At 43.6% G+C, this 21197-nt stretch overlaps 1 protein-coding gene across 6 annotated transcripts in view; it reads right to left on the bottom strand.

Moving 5' to 3' along the window:
* Positions 1-770: 770 nt before the first annotated feature.
* LOC109204452 (zinc finger BED domain-containing protein 4-like) overlaps positions 771-21197 on the bottom strand; it is a 35472-nt gene continuing 15045 nt past the window's right edge. Inside the window, exons 1-4 of one of the 6 annotated variants that reach the window (XR_002063930.2) lie at positions 4644-4786; positions 2785-2942; positions 2292-2350; positions 782-1338 (exon numbers count right to left, since the gene is read on the bottom strand). The gene's annotated coding sequence lies outside the window, so the exon portion shown is untranslated. Of the gene's footprint in view, positions 1342-2291; positions 2351-2784; positions 3025-4643; positions 4787-21197 lie in introns of those variants that run through there. The other 5 variants (XR_002063929.2, XR_002063928.2, XR_003213189.1 and 2 more) reach the window with 5 other exon arrangements.

Here is a 21197-nt window from a genome sequence, read left to right as displayed (position 1 = left end):
TGCTTCATTTTTCTATCCTATCTCAGATACTTTAAAGGTTTTAGTAAAGTTGCATTCTCATGGTGAGGCAAAGTGCCTTATGTGTGTGTGTGCGTGCGTGTCATGAATGGCTATAAAAGCCCTTTAATTACAGAACAAAGCGGGGTTTGAGTTCGAGTTACGGCAGACTGGCGCTACTTCTAAACGGAACGCAGCCTTCCTACGGCGGACAGCTAATAACAGGAATCGGACGCGCGGTCCACCCTAGTCCACAGCAACCACCATAGCAACCGCCTAGCATGTCTTTAAAAACATATTCTGTCTTCATAACTATCAAAAATGTGAAATGATTTGTAAAGTGTGAAAGTGTTACAGCTGCAGAGAGCTATGGCGGTATCTTTGGAAGCTGTTTACATAGCTAACAATATACGATGTAACCATGGAGACAGTCACGTGAGCTAGCGGTGCATGTTTACTACAGTGAATAAGGTGATTGCGTGCACAGCGTCCACACGCTGCACAGGGTAAAGACATTACTTCAGTATTGTTTTATATTTATATATATTTGCCTTCTGCTGACCATCACCTCAGGTTCACCATTACAGTTTCAGCATACAAATGTCTAAATATGAACACATTCAAAAAACTCATGTCTCAGAAATAAGCACAGCTGTTCATGTTTGTCATTAAAGTTTTATTTGTAAGAAAATTGTGAACTTCATATTGTGTATCAAGTCAAAGAACATTTGACACGTCTGAGTCATTCCTTTGCCCCATGAGAGCTGGAATAAATATATATCCTGACAGGTACAGTTGAAACAGTAGAGACAGGTAGAAATGGGCTCAGATTAATCTTTGCTTAGTCAGATACCTCCTGTGTTCAGTCCATCATATTAAAAAACAAACAATAGCACGATCTGTGTGATTTTGCATCCACTTCCAAATCGTAGTCAAGCAGCCCAGTCTCATACATAGGTAACAGAAATGTCTCTAATGTAGACATGTACAGTCTAGTGTAAGCATTAAAAGACCATAAAGGAAACACTAACATTTATGTGAAACTAATTGTAATAAAAATGAACAGGTGCTTTATAGATTTAAAAGAAAGAATCTGAAAACAACACTTTTTTGGTCTAAGTGGTCAAAGTAGAAAACAGAACTGATGTTCAAGAACAAACCGTAGCTGCACTAATATTACACATCTCCATTGTTGTGGTGAACAGACATGTTGCTTTTAAAACCACATGCAGTGTGTGACCATGACTGTCCACTGAGACCATGAACGCCACTTCGCTGAAGCATTCTTCTTCTTCTTCTTGCCATCAGAATGGAAGCAGACAGAGCACGAGCTGCTTTGATCTACTGAAAGGAAAAAGCAGAACATCTGAGCTGAAACCATTAAGACAGAAACAATCGTTCAATGCAGTCTCTCAGGTAGCTTAGCCTGCTGCAACTGTTGATACAAGCTCAGTACAGTTAACACAGTATCGGGGAACTCCAGTGTGGGAACTAGTGGCTTTAGGTTTGTAGTCATTTAACTTTCATCCATCCATCCATTTAATTCAGGAGGAAGAAATGTCAGGTTGGTGCAGGCTGGCATTTGGTCCCATGCTGTCTTTAACTAAATGACTTGGTTCATTTTATGGCTGGGCTGTATGTGGGGTTATATCATGTTATTTGGGCAGGAGTACCTGTCCCCTGTTAGGCTTAGAAAGTTTCTCCATAAGCAGAGCTTCTAAGTCTTATAGCTTTTAGCACATCTGTATCTGTGCAGGCTGACAGGTTTTTAGTGGCTCTTTTTACCCCACACTGGTTGTGAGTGTGTAAATAGCCCCACTAGTTCTTTTGGGTTGCAGTTAACTTGGGAGGAAGGGGTGGGTCTGCCATGACTAGATGAATAACAATTATCTGGGATACATAAATTTCATAATGCATGCAGACATCTCTATCAATTAAACCTGGTCTGAGTGCTGCCATTTTTTACATTCAGTTATTTCTCTTAGAAATGTTGGATCTAAATAATGAATGTGTTACAGTCAAACTGACACTGGTCAGTGTAAATGGCTCATTGGGACAAAGAAACCTTTAAATTAAATACCATCACCTGACATCGCATGTCAAACAATATCAAAGCTGTAGAAGCTGTTTACAGTCAGAATTTATAAAAACTATGATTGTAAATAAATTCAAACTAGTGAGCTTTTCTCTTTGTGCTGAATATCAACACTGTGACTTCTTAGCCTGTAAGCTTTACTTCAGCACAGTTGTAGAAGCCGTCACTCCAAATGTCTTTTGATAACAAGAAAAAATACTTTTTCAGTACACGGCCTGAAGTTCTTCTCCAAACATCTTCTGCCATCGGCTTTGTCTGCTGGTTTGAAGACAATAAACCACAAAAAGATGATTTAGTCACTTTGTCTGCATCATGCAGCTCGAATGTGTCGTGTAATGATGTTAAATAGCCGTTGTTATCCCTCTCATGTGTCAGTAGGATTGTACTGTACAGCATCTCATTCATATGTGAGGAATGCTAATGTAACACGATAACAGACGTCTGGTCTTACATCATTAAAATATAAAGGGCAGGAGATATTTAGATATTTTTATATTTATATTTATATTTTATAGCTAACAGATATTACTAAATAGATAGAATTTACTAAATAGCTGGATGAACATGAAAAATATGTCCATAATCACAAATGACCATGAGAGCCAGTAGAATTAATTCAACTAAACACTCAAAAGACGTCCTTAAATGTTCTTTAAGTGGCAAAACAAACAAACAAACAGTTAATCGCTTACTTGAGATGAAATCTGCTCAGCTGCTTTGAAAACAGCTTCTAACTGGTTCCTCCTTTAACAGGATGACTGCTCAGGGGTAAGGCCATCATGCAGTCCAGCAACCTTTATGGTTCTGCTTTGATTCACCAGGAACTATTAGGGAAACCTTTCAGCGCCTCCTGTGAAAGACACAGGCATAAACACAAACATTTATTAACATGTTCCACAGTCTTCCAGTTTGATTTTCTCATCCTGTGGACAACAACGTACAGAGATGCAGGTTTATGTTAACTTTTGTAAGGTTTCTTTACTGAACACATCCAGCTGCAGCTCCACTGTGATCCTGTAGGGCTCGCAAAATCGCTAGCCCGACGTCCCGGGGCAGCGATTTTTCCAGTCGGGCAACAAAAATCTATCTCAGCCCTGCCCGTCGGGCTATCATAGGAAGGGAAAATATGTGTCAATGCTTTTGCATTCTTTAGAAAATGTAGCTGAGTAATTATGTCATTGGCATCGATGAGCCACTGCCAATATGTGACATATTGAAATCGTGTTTGAATTTGCGCTTGTTTTTTGCTTTCACTTTCACTTTGCGATCGTGCGAATGGTGTGTAGAGAGCGGCAGCACTGATTGGTGAGTGACGATTAATTGCGCACCAGTTCCTCTGACATCGTCTTATCACTCATTAGCTTACTATTCAAACGTGACAAGTGAAATCTCCCACAGCAAGCTTAAACATGTGAGAGGTTGATTGCGCAGAGAATCGCTGACCGTTATGTAAGTACGTGTGTAAAAGCAGCAGGATTTACGCCGGTATTTTAGTTCTGCTGAGCCAAATAAGACAGGTCAGGGTGAAGAAGGGGCAGCCAAATAAAAGCCGACCACAAAACGGAAAAGTTATGACAAATCAGATTATGAGGCAAAAAGAAAGCTCAGCTTTTTTGGTTTCATGGACAAAAGAATTTCTGTAGCTGGAATATGACGAGCTAAATAACATCATGTTCTGCCGGGTGTGTCGTGAGTTTCATTTCATTTGAGTCGACAAGCGCCTTTGTAACTGGGACCAGTAATTTTAAGAAAGACCCCGTCAGAACCCATGAGAAACGCAAGAAATGCATTTTACTGCAAACGAGGCTAATCAAAAGCAGCTGTGTCCTGGGGAGAGAGGAGAGTGAGAGAAACAGAGGGGGTAGGAGTGGCAAGAGAGGAGGAGGCGGGGAAAAACACCACGCCCACACAAGGGCAGTTTCAGGAGGCCCAGCTAGGGCCGTAACACCCAGTCTGCAATATCTTTCCCAGAACAAACAGCAATTGCAAAAAACATACTAAAAATAAACCAAGCACAAGCAGAAGTCCTGAAAAATCTTTCAAAAGCGTACTATGTTGCAAAGAGTGAACCACCATTGGCCAAATTTAGCAGTTTTGCAAACTTCAAAAAGCAAATGTCCTCGATCTTGGTTCCCCTTACCTCTTACCCGTGACTTCAGTGGAAATTTCGGATTCAGGATCTGACACAGACTGATTCATGGTCTACACAGTTCTTACAAGTTCATAGAAATTTCTGTTCAATTAGAAACAAGTATTTGAGTTGATGATTGTAATTTTTATACAGTTGTTGTGATTTGTATTTAACAATTTTCTGATTAATTTTTGTTTCTGTTACAATATTATACTTCAATGTATAATATTGTAACGGAAACAAAACATTAAAAAATTGCTCTCTTTTTTATTCGGGCTACTTAAATTTATTTTGGGCTACCAAAAACTGAAGAGTGCCTGCCCGAAGGGCTACCAGGGATTTTGAAATTTTGCGAGCCCTGTCCTGAACTGGATAAGTACTTAAGAAAATGTGTCAATAAATGGACAAACATCAACTTACTATATTTATCCAAACAGACTGGACCAATAATGCTTCACTGAGTTAGAGACTTTAACAGTCTCTTCTATGTAAGAATGTCTCGTGATAGACCTGCAAACTTGACAACAAAGGTTTTTCAGACTACATGCAGCAGTCCTCTATGTCAGCTAACACATTTACATTCATGTCACACTTATTTCTGCTTTCCCATTTTTATCATTATTACTTACATTTTGATTGGATACCTTGAGTTTGTAAATGATCAGATTACATAATTGGAATATAATTCATGTATCCAATTCAAGGTCGCGGGAGGATGAAGCCTATCCCAGCTGATACAGGACAAAGACAGGCTGCCAGTTATCGCAGGGCTAAGACAATACGTGTTACAGAAAATCCACTTAAATGTTTGATATTGTTAGATTTGTATTGTTTATTGCCATTTATGCTTAGAAATATTTACTCATATATGCTTAGAAGTATATAATTGATTGTGTAGTGATAGGAGGTTTGATCCTTAATAGTCTGTAACAACTCTGTGTAGCATGAAGAGAGGAGTGCGTTCACTCCTCTTCAGAGTGTTCTGGCATAGATCACACACCTCCTAGGAGAGGTCGTATCTTCTCTTGCTGATATATGGTATAACAAACACACGTATATCTGTTTGAGTCTAAGAGCCTTTTGTTTAGATGGACCGCTAGACTCCTGGCACCAGCTTTGGGGAGTCACATTCCACACACACACACACACACACACACACACACACACACACACACACACACACACACACACACACAGGGTATTCTTTGTTCACATGCATACCTATATAAGATGTCATATGTTAATGAACCTATGCATATTCATGTAACCACAATAAAAGGAATGCTATGGGGAACCTGGCTGAGAGTCTGACGGAGGTCAAGTGGGTGGAACGACACTTGGCTCCAGGCAGGCCTCCCTCATGCATGAGTACTACAAAGAACTTTGCCTACTTGTGTCTTGTTTTTGCTGTGTAGCAAATTGTCCTGAACGTTCCAGCGAATAGGTTTATGCTACAAACCTATCATTAATTGGTCCTTCGAGAGCCGGATCCCTGGAATTGACATTCACCAAGGGGAGAAAGAGACACACCGAAAGACGTCAGCCAGGATTCATAGAGGTCCTGCAGCAAAGACCCGAGACGTGAGAATTCGTCATCGGGCCGGTGGATTAGCCGTCTGTTTTTCTCCTCGATGGATGACGATTGACAGGATCTGACGGGACTGATGCTGCACGCAATAAGCAACACCAAGTAAGTTCAAAGAGAACGACTCTACAACCGTGTGAAAGAGATTACTGTAGCGGCGCGGGTTCACGCGAGCACGGTCGTGCGGGTTGCACGCGGACCTTAGCCGTGTGGTTGGACGCAGGCTTATAAAAAAAGAGAGCGACGGCTCCTTAATTGAGTGCGGCTGCGCGGGTTGATGCGGGCCTAAGCCGTGCGGGGTCACGCAGGCTGGGGAAAATTATAGGCCTATTTTGTGTTGTTGTTGTTGTGTTGAGTGTGTTTGTGTGAGTGGGTGCGGAGCAGAACACGTGGTCTGTGACGCCGGTTGTTGTTGTTATCATGGGTTCCCGAGCAAGTAAGACTGCCTCACAGGGAGATGACACATTCATGCAAGAATTTACTCCCGGCAGTGCGAGGTATTTATATGCTCATAACTGTAATCACCGTAAACCAGTCGTTGGAGAATGTCAAATGTTAGAAGTTGTCAGAAAACACAGCAACCTTGAAGAGCGTGCAGAGAAGGCCAGCCCACATCAGCAGCAGTTAAGCTATGCTCTGGTGAATGGCTTTCACCCACCCATTGCTGATTTCATCGGAAAACAAAAATGTTAATCATAACTCTGACGGGTCCGCTGAATGTATGAACTGGACCCGCCATGTACAAGAAGCAATTAAGGAAACACAGAAGAAGTCACAAAGCTCTGCGGCCGCTGCCTTCTTAGTAGACGAGACCTTTTTCCAGGGGCAAAACAGAGAGCAGAATAGAGGCAAGAATGGAGGAAGTAGAGATAGGCGGAGACCTAGGGGCGGACAAAAGCGAAGGAATGAAAAGTGTTACAGGTGTGGGGACATAGGACACTCTCTAGCATAGTGACCTAAGCACAAGCCTGAGTAACCCCACCTGTAATAAATGATTAGTACCCATCAAAACTGCCAATACACACACATGTTTAGATTATTTTTTTTTTAGCTTGCCCTGATCAACAACAGCCGTGCTCCAGACCACAGATTTAATTGAGGTGGATAAGTGTTAAAAGCAATCTGCATTAAGCTTAAGGTTGCTCAAATTCAGTACAATGACATATGAGATGAAGTAAAATAGGCAAATATTTTACCTAATTACGTGCATAGAGGCACTTGACCTGTTTGAAAACTGTCATCCTAATATGAGCCATTGTTGAGATATAGAGCACACCTGTGAAAACAACTATTATGCTGAACCCTGTGTGAAACAGCTGAAAACTACATGATGGAGAAGCTGAGTTGAATATAAAAGTGTAAGTCCTTGCCACTGTGGGCAAAGCACGCAACCACTGTGTGAGGTTGTGTTGCGGTCTCTTCTGAGCTGATGAGCAAGCTACACATTATCAGATCAGGAGCTGGCTGAGAACTCATCAAAGAAAGGGGAAGAGAACTATGATAACTCGAGGATGTAGCGTATCCGTGAGTTCAGCTTCTTTCAGATGCGCAGCAGTTTTCCTGGATCTTGACTCATGTGTGTCGAGTGTTCATAGCATCAGCATCATGTTTTTGTTTATGTCAGGGCTCTGTGTGCAGGCGGATGGAGAGGTGGATCCAATCGCAGGACTCAGACACTGAATTGTAACTTAAACCTCAGCTTTATTGCTGGCACGAAAACAAAACATAAACTGAGCAATGGTAGCGAGTACTGAACACTAACATGGAAACACACAGGCATAGTCTGATGGTACGACGCGACACCGGGTTGAGGAAAACACAGGGCTTAAATACACAGGGTAGTAATGAGGGAATGGGCAACGGAAGGGAGACACAGCTGGGAGAGATCAGAGCTAACGAGACGGGGGAACCAAGCTGCACACACTAACATAAGACAAAGACTTTCACAATAAAACGGGAAACATGAATTACTGAACAAGCACGCAGACTTAACACAGAGACAGAAAATACCACATGGAACTCAAACAATACATGAAACCACAAATCCTAAAGCACGGAATAAACAGAAACATGAACTCTAATAATAACCATCATCACCACCACCACAAGAGAATGAGAAAACAATCCAAAACACCAAGATAACTGAAACACAAAGTACCAGAGAAACAAAGAATAATCCATGATGCAAAAGTAAACCAAAACATAATAAACTCAAAATACTGGGTCCGACGGACCCAGAACCGTGACAGTACCCCCCCTCTAAGGGCTGGCTCCCGACAGCCCTAAACAAAAAAGCACAACAAAGCACCAGGCCAGGGTGGGCGGAGGGGGTCCAGGACGGAGGGACAGAAACCAAACAAAAAACAAGGAGCAAGACAGTTCAAAAACACAAGAAAACAGTCCCAAAGCACAGGAAAATACAAAAACCAAAGCTCAACAAGAGTCCATAAACAGTTCAGGAGGTCGACCCGGAGGTCGGCCACACAGGAGCCAAAACAGGTCAGGGGCCGACCGTGCACACGGCAATGGCGGCGGTGCAGGCAAAACCCTTCAGGAGGCCGGCCACTTGGAAGGCAGTGGCGGCCACGGGCAAACAGTTCCGGAGGCCAACCGTGCACATGGCAACGGCGGCCACTGAGCAGATCCGGAGGTCGGCTGCAATGCCAGCAGCGGCAACGATCTCCCTCCGGAGGCCGACCTCGACGGCCATGACGCCAACTTAGAGGCCTGGAAAACGGCCGGCAGAGGCGAGGCGGAACAGGATGAGCTGGGTCCCATGACGGTGTAGCAACCGCAGGACCAGACGAGGCAGGGCCAGACGTGGACAAGGCAGGGCCAGACGAGGCCGGGCCTGGCGATGACGAAGGCGTGGACGAGGCCGGGCCTGGCGATGACGAAGGCGTGGACGAGGCCGGGCCTGGCGATGACGAAGGCGTGGACGAGGCCGGGCCTGGCGATGACGAAGGCGTGGACGAGGCCGCGGCTGCAGGCGTGGACGAGGCCGCGGCTGCAGGCGAGGACGAAGCCGTGGACGAAGCCGCGGCTGCAGGCGTGGACGAAGCCACGGCTGCAGGCGTCGGTGTGGGTGATGCAGCTGATGAGGAGGCTGCTGCAGGCGACGCTGAGGCCCGAGCTGGACCAGGCGACGCTGAAGACTCGGAGGCTGCAGCTGGCGAGGATGGAGACGAAGCGGAGGCTGGACCAGGCGACGCTGAAGACTCGGAGGCTGCTGCTGGCGTGGCTGATGAGGCCGCAGGTGACGGCGTGGAAGCCGGAGACGAAGAGGCCGCAGGTGACGGCGTGGAAGCCGGAGACGAAGAGGCCGCAGGTGACGGCGTGGAAGCCGGAGACGAAGAGGCCGCAGGTGACGGCGTGGAAGCCGGAGACGAAGAGGCCGCAGGTGACGGCGTGGAAGCCGGAGACGAAGAGGCTGCAGCTGGCGGCGTAGATGGTGAGGCTGCCGCTGGCGTGGATGGTGAGGCTGCAGCTGGCGGCGGCGTGGAAGCCGGAGACGGAGGCGCTGCAGCTGGCGTGAATGAAGAGGCGGCAGCTGGCATGGAAGCCGGAAGCAGTGGCGCTGCAGGCGGCGGCGTGGAAGCCGGAAGCGGTGGCGCTGCAGGCGGCGGCGTGGAAGCCGGAAGCGGTGGCGCTGCAGCTGGCGTGAATGAAGAGGCTGCAGGCGGCGTGGAAGCCGGAGACGGAGGCGCTGCCGCTGGCGTGGATGGTGAGGCTGCAGCTGGCGGCGGCGTGGAAGCCGGAGACGGAGGCGCTGCAGCTGGCGGCGGTGTGGAAGCCGGAGACGGAGGCGCTGCAGCTGGCGGCGGCGTGGAAGCCGTGGATGAAGAGGCTGCAGCTGGCGGTGGCGTGGAAGCCGTGGATGAAGAGGCTGCAGGCGACGGCGTGGAAGGTGAGGCTGCAGCTGGCGGCGGCGTGGAAGCCGGAGACGGAGGCGCTGCAGCTGGCGGCGGCGTGGAAGCCGTGGATGAAGAGGCTGCAGGCGACGGCGTGGAAGCCGGAGACGGAGGCGCTGCAGCTGGCGGCGGCGTGGAAGCCGGAGACGGAGGCGCTGCAGGCTGGACGGGCCCCTTGGACCCTCCAGCGACGACAGGAAGCAAAGGCCGGACGGGCCCCTTGGACCCTCCAGCGACGACAGGAAGCAAAGGCCGGACGGGCCCCTTGGACCCTCCAGCGGAGACACGAGGCAAAGGCCGGAGTGGTCCTTCGGACCCTCCAGCGGAGACACGAGGCAAAGGCCGGAGCGGTCCTTCGGACCCTCCAGCGGAGACACGAGGCAAAGGCCGGAGCGGTCCTTCGGACCCTCCAGCGGAGACACGAGGCAAAGGCCGGAGCGGTCCTTCGGACCCTCCAGCGGAGACACGAGGCAAAGGCCGGAGCGGTCCTTCGGACCCTCCAGCGGAGACACGAGGCAAAGAGTCCACTAGCCGACATAAAGGCAGCTGGCACTGCACGGAGCACTGGCTTTGCCCAGGCAACACTAACATGGAGGAGTTCTCTGAGGGCTGCTTAATCCTCAGGGGTCCAGTAATAGCTGGGGGGTGAAACCTAGCTTCTGGGGAAGCCCTGGAGTGCATTACTTCGCCTGAAGCAGCTAAAGAGCAAGAATCTCCCTGGGTGGAACTAAGACTTTCTCCCTGCCTAAAGCGAGGGTGTGAGACTGGAGCTACGGGGGACCCCGGAGCTACGGGGGGCACAGGGGCCTGGGCTGCGGGTGAAACTGGGAGCACTGGAGGCTGGGCAGCTACGTGAGCCACTGGAGGCTGGGCAGCTACGTGAGCCACTGGAGGCTGGGCAGCTAAGTGAGCTGAAGGTGTGGAAATGAAAACTACACCAGTCCGTACTAGAGGAGAGAATGTAAGTGTGGTTGGGTGATGATGGCGAGGGTTGCATTTCTTCTTTAAGGACGGATCAAACGATTTGGCGATAAACCTTGGCAAAAAATGCTGCTGTTGTTGAGAGCACCAAGTGGCGAGGGCCTCCAGGAGAACAACTGAATCCTCTTTCCCTGGGCCGCCCATGCCAAACAGTTCGAAATTTAGCCTCGCTCTTAGAGCTGTTATTATGTGTTTGAGTCCATTTATATTCAGAAAACTGATAGTCGAGGCAGTGGACGACAAAAAATTATCAAAAAATACTACCTCCAACAGCCTCTTGTCGGGGCTCGCTGTGTGGGCTATCCTCCAACAGTAATCCCATAGGTGCGCGAGATTCTCTCCCTTGGAGGCAAAATGTGAGTCCGCTGGATCCATACTGGTCGCGTCGTTCTGTCAGGGCTCTGTGTGCAGGCGGATGGAGAGGTGGATCCAATCGCAGGACTCAGACACTGAATTGTAACTTAAACCTCAGCTTTATTGCTGGCACGAAAACAAAACATAAACTGAGCAATGGTAGCGAGTACTGAACACTAACATGGAAACACACAGGCATAGTCTGATGGTACGACGCGACACCGGGTTGAGGAAAACACAGGGCTTAAATACACAGGGTAGTAATGAGGGAATGGGCAACGGAAGGGAGACACAGCTGGGAGAGATCAGAGCTAACGAGACGGGGGAACCAAGCTGCACACACTAACATAAGACAAAGACTTTCACAATAAAACGGGAAACATGAATTACTGAACAAGCACGCAGACTTAACACTGAGAGACAGAAAATACCACATGGAACTCAAACAATACATGAAACCACAAATCCTAAAGCACGGAATAAACAGAAACATGAACTCTAATAATAACCATCATCACCACCACCACAAGAGAATGAGAAAACAATCCAAAACACCAAGATAACTGAAACACAAAGTACCAGAGAAACAAAGAATAATCCATGATGCAAAAGTAAACCAAAACATAATAAACTCAAAATACTGGGTCCGACGGACCCAGAACCGTGACAGTTTATTTGTTTTGTTGGGTTGAAAAATAATTAAATAAACTTGTGATCATACTTATGGATCACCATCATCAGTCATATGTTTTATTTATGCAGATGAAAAAAGTGAGTGTGAATGTGCCTGACGTCGCAGTGTGTGTGTGCGTTGTGTAAAAGTAATTGTCACAAATTGTGAGAGTGGTGATTCTGCAGGTCACCAGCTAGTGTAAAGAAAAAAAGAGTAAAAAAGAGACAAAATCTACATTGTAGATGGAAAATAATAGGAAAAAGGTTTTGTGTTTATCAGCCAAGAACAACTACAATCTCATTTTCTGCTTTTAAGAAAGGAGAGTTCAAAAAACAGAGAGTTCTGTGTGTTGGTTAAGCAGTGATAATAATAATGGAAATGTCTTAGTTTTGTCACTTTCAGATGAAAAGCAGACCTGGATCGATTTTCCACATGCAGCAGTCGGAAGAAAGTTATAGTTTAACACTATTGGAAATGTTCAGGCCAATTTTTGGCAAACTTATGTACAGCACCATGTGTCCCTCATCCTCACAAGCGAGCTCTCACTCCTCCCTGAAGACAAGGAATGCAGTTCCAAGAGCAATAACATGGCAGATAAAGAGAAAGCAGCAAAGTCCTGAGCAAAGAGTCCCAGCAAGCAGCAGCAGTGTGGACAAACAGCAGTGGAGAAGAAGAGCAAACCATCATCCTGACTGATCGGATGAATGACACTGTGTTTCCAACAAGCTGCAACTTCACTGTGCTTGTGAAAAGGACGTTTGAGGAGAACCGAGGAGACTGTTGGAGGTTGACATTTGCCACTTTCGGAGTAAAATGGCAAGAAGAGACAGTGAAACAGGACAAAGCTGAAGAAGAACTGCCGGCTATTGGACTGTTGAAGTGGGAGAGGACAACAGAGTGAGAGCAGGAGGTAAGAACACAGAGGAAAGCTGTTGTTTAATGTGGGAAATCAAAATTTGGGTTAGCAAACCTGGGGAAAAGAAAACTGACTGCTTAAGTGGAAAATTGTGAAGGAATCTGAACCACTGCAAAAAGAAACATATACAAAATCACACACACAAGCAGAACATGCATTAACCCTACTAACACAAACACAAGAGAGCTCATGAAGATTAGGCAGCATCTTGAGCATGTGAGTCTGTTTATCACCTGGTGTGATGCAAAGACCAGTGGACTCACAGCACATTAGTTAAAAAATGATCAATTAATAGCAGAGGAGTGTGTAGGAAAGGCAGCTTTAAGAACATGCCCTGCTGGAGATGCAACTCCACAGACATTGATTAAACCTGCCTATTGACACAAACACACATGCATTGAAAATCAGCTTGTTATCTCTCATCAGTGTTAAAATTGTGCCAATTTAGCAGACACCTGTTATCAAATGCTGAATTTATCCAATGCTGACAGTTAACTCTCTGGGTTGCAGGACAACAGTTTAATTTTGTGGAAAAAAAAAAACAGGATTCTGGTTTGAACAACCAGTAATCAGACAATAAATTTAGTTGTTAATATAGTAAATTGGGAGATGCTTTCTGCCTGATTGATGCAGCACAAGTAGTTTACTGTATAAGGGAAATTCTATTTTTGTGATAATATTTTGAACATGCATTTCTGTTGTCCTGTCAACTTAGTGGGTTAATAGCTGATATGCAAATTAGTTGATCGTTCTTAGATTAATGAAAGGTGACTGAATTCTAGCACGAGTGAATGGGATGTGTTGGAGTTTGTTGGAGTGGAGACTCTAAAACACTGAGTTTCCTGTTGTGATGTGTGAGTGAATCCTGCACCCAGATACACAACTCTGAATACATAAGAACAAACTTCTTTTGTGAAATGTATGACAACATGTCACATGTTTTATGATGATGGGGAAAAAGGAAAATTAAATAAAATTTGTGGCCTAAATGAGTGAAAAGCACAGACATAGGGATTAAATTCATAGCTAATAAGACATGAGGCTTATGTTGTGTGTTGTGTGGCTGATGGTTGGTTTGGAGTTTATCTAGCTGATGATTTTTCTTTTGTTGTGAAGTTGAGTCTGCCAATTAGTATGATGGTATGATGAATCATGCTAATGGTATGATTTACCCTCCTGAGATGAGGAGCATGTGTCATGACTGAACAAGGCCTTTTTATTTTGATACTTTCACAGTGCACTGAAAGTTTTGTTTGATGATCTCTGTTTGAGCAGATCTGCACGATTACAACTGAAGCGCTATGCAACGCGTCGTCAAGAAAATTGTTGCAAGTGAGTTTCTCCAAAAGATTACAATGGGCTCCGGAGAAAGTCACTTATATGGGACAATTAGAAAATAGGTCCCTAACCAAAAAAAGATTAAGCGAGATAATCCAATATAAAGTTCTTCTTTTCTTTTTGAAATGACGTCATTTTGCTGAGAAGTGGAAATGAAAATGCGACGATAATTTCCACTATCAGCAAAGAAAGAATGAATGAATGAGTGAGTGAGAGAAAATAAAACTGACTGACTGGTAAAAGTGGACAGAAGCTGACAGACTGACTGACATCACTGTGTGAAGTTAACCCCCACCTGACAAAGTTGCAGATGAATCTATGTGTGTTTCTTTTTACAGGAGCGGAAAGATGACAACAACATTCGAGGTTGTGTGACGATTTAACTTTTTAAATGCCACTTTCTGTGTCTGTGCATCTACCAGGGGTGTTATTCACTACCTTGTGTTGTTCACAGAGGTGACTGTGAGAAAGTGTGTATACACCTGCGCAGCGCTAACTTTTCTACAGCATTACAGTTCTTCATGTGATTTGATCATGTGATTTATACCAGGATAGCTGGTTGATGTTTTCTACTACAGGATTTCTGGGTTCATGTATGAAGAAAACTGTGTTTACAGGTTATGAGTTGGTGATGCTGTTACACTGTGTTTTTGGGAAAATGTGAAGGTTACTTTGACGATGTGAATAACATGTGAAACATTTCCTGTGTTGAAACTAGTGCCACTTCTTTCCACAGCTATGGATGGCTAACTTTATGGTCTTTTTATAGCACCTCTGGGACCTGTCAACTTCTGCCTGACCTCCAGGATTGTCCATGTGTGTTGCTGATGTTTGTTTTTTCTAAGAGTGCATGTAGAGGATTCAGCAGAGACGGACAAGTAACATGAGAAAGCAACTAAGAGATGCAGTGTTTGTGGAATAGTTCAAATGGGGCTCATTAGCTGGCCACTACTGAGCTCCTAGTGATAGCTGAGTGGATTACATTAATGTTAACGGAGTACATGGGATGATCCATGTTTGGGGCGAATTATGGTAATAATTGTAGTTTACTGATTTTAGAAAACCTGCACATGATACTTGTCCTGTTGATGCTGAATGCTTTATTACTCTTATGATACAATTGTTTATAAGTGTGAAGTTTGATTTCACTTCCAGATCTTGTTTTCCAGGCCATGATTGTGTGTATGCAGGCTCCAGGCGGAGCCAGATGTTGAGCAAACTTATTATGCAAAACACACTAACATCTTTTACTGCAGGGTTATAGGTCCGGGGTGGTGCTGCTCCAGAGGGGGAGTGTTGGGAAGGAAGTATTATTTTTTGTTATTTTTATTAATTCTATTTTTATTATTTTGTTATTACTGTTATTACTGTCATTACTGTTGCATCATAATCATATAGCAAGCCTTTGCATTGACACATTTATTGAAGTATTGATACCGCATTCATAGGTTTAAATATATTAGCCTTTAGTACAGGTCTAGTAAGAATCACTTTAAATTGCTGAGCTGCAGGGACAGGAAATATACTCTGTGCCAAAATGAGACAGGAAACACTTCTGCAAGGCTTGCAGAAGTGAAACTGAAAGCAGTCTGAGTTGGTTTGTCATTTTATTATGCATTTATATCTCTGATTAAGCTTTGATTAAGTTTTAAGTAGTGGTATTAGATTGAAACATTTGTTTTATACATTTTACATAGAAGTTAAGATCATCACAACACAGGATGGCCTTAGCCTGGTTGCCTAAGTTGAGGTCAACTAAGGTGCAGAGAGCATATGCAAACTCTGTGCACGCACAGACAGACATACACACACATACACACACACACACACACTGTTAGGGTGTAGGTGAAAGTTGACTGATGACGAAGTAGATGCACGATGCGAGAGCTGAGCTGGCTTACGGGAAACCACCGGGGAGAAGATGGAAGCCAGTGTCCTTTTAATTGTGTCACAAGTTGTCAAATAGAACATTTGTGGTTTTGAAACTGATGTATATGATGACGCAATGAGGGGGCGTCACTAAATATACTCTGATGCATATAAAACTGTATTTTGATGTTTGGAGGATGAGATTTTGGGGCTGTCTGCTCATAGAGTCTGCTCATTCTCCCACGCGTGTCATTTCATTAAAATCATCGTCTTTACCCTTTGGACCAGTGTGGTTACTTGCATTCTGCCTGTATTTACTTCCCTATATTTTTGAACCTTAATATTTTGGGGGCTCGTCCGAGGGGGGAAGTGAGACAGGACGGAGAAAGGTCTGAGGCGTCAGGCGCTCAGGCATTGGTCAGTGGTCAAAGTGAGTGACAAGCCGGCATACAACAAAAGGTAGGCACCACCTGTTGAATTTCAAAGTGTGCCAGATTGGACATTACAAAATTAAAAGTCTACTCACTGAAATTACTGGTAGATGTCTGTTTTGATTTTGGTGAAAATCTCATGAGAACTGAAGTTGAAGTTGAAGTAAAGATAATGACATGTTGAAAATGATTAAAGAGAATAAGTGTATTTGAAGCAGTTGGACTGCAGAGTGAATTTAGAGTTATAGGTTATTGGCGAAGTGTTTGACACAGTTAAGTCTCAATTGAATATAAAGCCGGGCTTGGACATCAATAGAATTGCTTGTGTGATTTTATGTGGGGTTTTCAAATTAATTAAATTATTTTAGGACGGGACTGGGTCCTAGGAAGCTCATTGCTCAGAGGAAACGCTTGCCAACGGTTCGGACGCGCGCCGTTGTCCTCTATGAGGGATAGTCAGCTGGCTACTGTGGAATTTGGGGCACTCCAGAACAGCTAGTGATTGGATCACTTTTACTGTCCGGGACAGTATATTGCGCTTTTTTGGTTAGAGAAACCGGGTTTTCGGCCGTGTAACCTTAAGACTTAAAACTTCCGGAAAGTCTTGGCTGAGGCGGTTATCGTAAATTTGTCAAAATTGTGTAGGTGTTAAGAGGCCTAAAATCTGTGCAGTTGTAATTAAAAGACGTCTGTGTAATATAAAATAAGAGATCTTTGTGTGAAGGAGTCTCTGTGTCAGCAGTGCACTGCCGGATGTGCACTGATGGTGTGTGTGTGAGAATGCAAATGAGGAGCGGTGACGTGCATGGAGATGGTTGCTTTCGGTTTAGAGTGTTATTGAGCTTTATAACTATTGTTTGCAAATATTGCTAAATGCCTGTGACTGAGATGCTGGTTTTGCTCATTAGAATTATATAAATAGAGTTTGAATTCATTACTGTGGATGTGTAGTAATTGACTGAGTTTGATATATATATAGATTGAGTGCATTGTACAGTACCTAAGACCACTATATATTTTTCTGTAGTAACCTCTCTTGAGTAATAAATGCTGGTGTGTTTTAGTTTTCAGCTATGTGTGTGTGGTGTGAGCAGCTGTGAGAATGATTAGAGGTTTCAGTTTTTTCTTTACTTGCTCTTTCTGATTATGGAAGGCATGTTTAAAATACTCATAGGAAAGCATAATTTGTGTGATTTTAACTGTGTGAATGCTGTCAGTATTTGATTTGAGTGAATAGAGTGATTTGTACGAAATAAATAATACTATAGGTAATAATAACACTGGGGAAGTTTTTAGGAGAGTGACTGAGAAAAAGAAAGAGAGAGAAAGGGCAGTGTGTGTGATGATTCCTGAATGACCAAAGAGCTCAATTTAAAAGTGTGGGTGAAATAAAGGTGTATTGTTTTTAGATCAAGAGATTTAGATTGTTTTTAGTAGAATTAAAGAGGGATTTTAGACTATAAATACAAAGAAAGACAGAGTCTGCAGAAACAGGAAATGTGTGCCTGTGGTGTGTCTGTGACAGGAAATGCATGCCCATAAAAGGAACTGAGTGTGTAAAGAAAGAACATAGAGAGAGACGAGTTAAACTCTAGGCATATGTAGCAAATGGAGGCTTTAAAAAAAAGAAAGAAGAAGAAGTGAAAAGGATATTAATTATATGCTTTAGTGTGTTGATACAGGTGGACTTCTCTCAACCTGGAACCCTGAGTACAGCGGCAAAAGCATAGATTAACACAATTGGGAAAACAAGCCAGTTTTTGGCTAAAAGTTGATAGCTTCACCTGTCACTCTGTTCGGACCCTGAGAAGAAGCTTAAAGGACAGTTAATTTCATGATGAAGACCGATAGAACATCGGGACTTGAAGAATCAACAGGAGGCGAAAGCCAGTGGAACCGAATCATTAACACTGACGAAGATTGACGACCCAAGCAGCAGCATGTAAGAAAACCACCTGATGACAACATGTACTGTGAATAACTGGCTGGGTAGTTGAACACAGGGATAAAGAACTGTGGAAAGCACTGGGCACTGAGTTTCATCAAGGTTCAAGGTTCAAGGTTCTTTATTTGTCACATGCATAGTTATACAAGTATAACACACAGTGAAATGTATCCTGACACGCTCCTCGACATGTGCAAAAACATGGGGGGGGGGGGGGGGGGGGGGGTAGAGGGATAACATTATAAATATATATATAGTATATACATTGGGTGAATGTGCAGTAGAAGCAGCAGCAGGTGAATTCTGTACATTAATATGAATAGACATCTGACTATTTTACAGAATGGACAATATAAACATATTTAAAGTTAAAGGAAGTTAAAGGAATTGAGTGTCTGGAGGAGAGTCTCAGTCAATTATAGATGATGTGAGATGGCGTGTGTGTGTGTGTGGGGGGGGTGTTGGTTTAGGGCCCGGATGGCTTGAGGATAAAAGCTCTTCTTGAGTCTCTCTGTCCTTGCCCGGATGATGCGGAACCTTCTACCAGATTGTAGAAGCATATTTTCCATGCTTGGAGTAATCTTGGAAGAGAAGACTGAAAACAAGAATGGAGAAGAAAACAGAGCAAATGAAAATAAGACTGACTGACGACTCCAGAAGCAGAATGGAGGAAACCCCGTGATAAAACATTCAGGGGGAACTGGAGGCTGGTCAAGAACAGTGTCACATGACTGGGGGGCACTGAGCTGAAGGCACTGAATGTGATATTTTGCCAGGCTGGAACCAAACGTAAAAGAAGAATACTGAAAGATCAAAACAGAGAAGAAACAGACTGTGTTTGTTGGAGCTTTGAAGGCCACACAGGACACTGTGAAAAAAGGGAGAAAGGACCGGTGTCAGGTGAAGCCGGGACGAGTTCGACCGTGAGAATACAGGATATGATTGGATTGAAATTGAAGGCTGGACTCATGATGGTTTAGGGATGTCCACCACATTGCAACAAAGAGGTAAACAATAGAAAAGGTAAAAATAATGAAAGAAAATAACTGACAACTATATTAATGAATAGAAAACACACATGCACAAATTGTTATATGTGAAATTATTTTTGGAGAGAAGCAGAAGTGAGATAGTTTGAATCCAGAAATCAGTGAAAAGATGCATGAATTAAACATGAATACGTAAAAATGCAATGAAGAACAAAATGAATTAATGCAATGAAGATGCAGCTTACAGTTCATTAACATGATCACATGATATGCAACGAAGAAAGCAGCTTACATTCAATTAACATGAAATATAAGGAAGAACACGCTTATATTAATATTGATGACATAAACATGACATAATTGGTATAATTGGTAGACTAGAGAGAGAAATGGGTCGTTTAAGCACTGATGATAATAATGAAAATGTCTCAGTTTGTTATTTTTAGGAGCAAAGCAGACCTGGATCAACTTTCCACAGCAGCGGTCGGAAGAAAGTTATAGGTTAACATTACTGGAAATGTTCAGTAAGTTTCTGGTTGAATTGTTTACAGCGTCATGTGTTCCTGAACGTCACAAGCAAGCCATGACTACTGGCTGAAGACAAGGAATGCTGTTATTTAAGGTGGGAAATGAAAATTTGAGTTAGCAATTTTGGCTAAAGACAAAACTGACTGTTTAAGTGGAGAATTGTAAAGGAGTCTGAAATACTGATAAAGAAACATTTACAAGATCACAAAGATCACAAAAAAATAACCCATTCACAAAACCACACACACAAACAGAAAATGCATTAACCTTAAGAAGACAAAGACAAGCTCATGAGGATTAATGCATAAACACTGATCAAACTTGGCTAAGAACACAAACACATGCAATTAAATCAGCTTGCTAATTTCATGAGTGATAGAATGGTGTGAATGTTGAAGAAAATCTACTTGAGTTTGAAGTTGAGGAATAACTCAAAAGGAGCTGTAGGACAAGGGAGTGAGCTATGGAAAAGAAAAGTGATTAGAGTAGTTTTAAAAGAGTGACTTAGGAGTGCTCTCGTATTGAGTGATCAAAACCAGTGATTATTATAGAAAGAAAATGAAAATAATTGAATAATGTGTTAAGGTTTAAACAGGCATTTCTCTTGTCACGGCAACTTGTTGAGATAGGACTCAGTATGCAAATTAGCTGGAGTGAGTGGTGACGAAGACACTTCCTGTGTGTCTGTGTGTCTGAGGCTTTCAGTTGAGGAAACAGAGCAGTGACTGGGGAGGATCATTTGTCGAAATATATAGGGGTAAAGTAACAGGATAATTGATTACGGTGGTCAGGTCTGTTCAGAGGTGCAGATTTGGACAGGAAATTTATAATTTAGTGATGATACGTTGTTGTAATGTGTTTATATTCGAGGCTGATTCTAAGTATGGTGAAGTGTCTAAGGAGACGTTGTTGTGTGTAAAACGGTGCAGCTTTGACGAGGTTTTCAGTGTGTTGAACGGGTGACATTTATGATTGTTTCAGATTTTTGAGGTTGTTGTTTTTATTTTTAATAGAGGGAGTTTTAATAAACATGGACATGTCTAAGGGGGGCAATTATTTTTGTAACAGTGCACTTTAAAAAAAAAAAGGGAAAACCTGTCAGGTGATTTTGTTTTGTGTTTTGATGAGCTAACAACCAGCTCTCTTTTTCTCATTTTTGTTCTGAAGCAGGCCTGTAAGAGAGTGAACTAACAGCGCTGACGAAATTTTCGGGAGAACAAAGATAAGGTGGGCTTTTCAGATTGTAATTGGCTGAAGAGGAGTCTACCGTGGGGACCTGACTGGTTGTGAGTCTCTGTCTAAAAGGATTGTAGCGATTCAATCCAGTCAAAAGCCTAGAGGACTATTTTCCTAAAAAGGAAAACAAAATAAAACAAATGATTGAGCTCATTTTGCTGATGTGGAGCATCTGATGACGTGCGCAGAAGGCTGCAGATCAGCAAAAAATATCATGT

Source organism: Oreochromis niloticus, linkage group LG12 (assembly GCF_001858045.2).
Source record: "Oreochromis niloticus isolate F11D_XX linkage group LG12, O_niloticus_UMD_NMBU, whole genome shotgun sequence".
Taxonomy (NCBI): Eukaryota; Metazoa; Chordata; class Actinopteri; order Cichliformes; family Cichlidae; genus Oreochromis; species Oreochromis niloticus.
The sequence above is the reverse complement of the archived record's forward strand: the minus strand, read 5'-3'. Positions and strand labels throughout refer to the sequence as shown.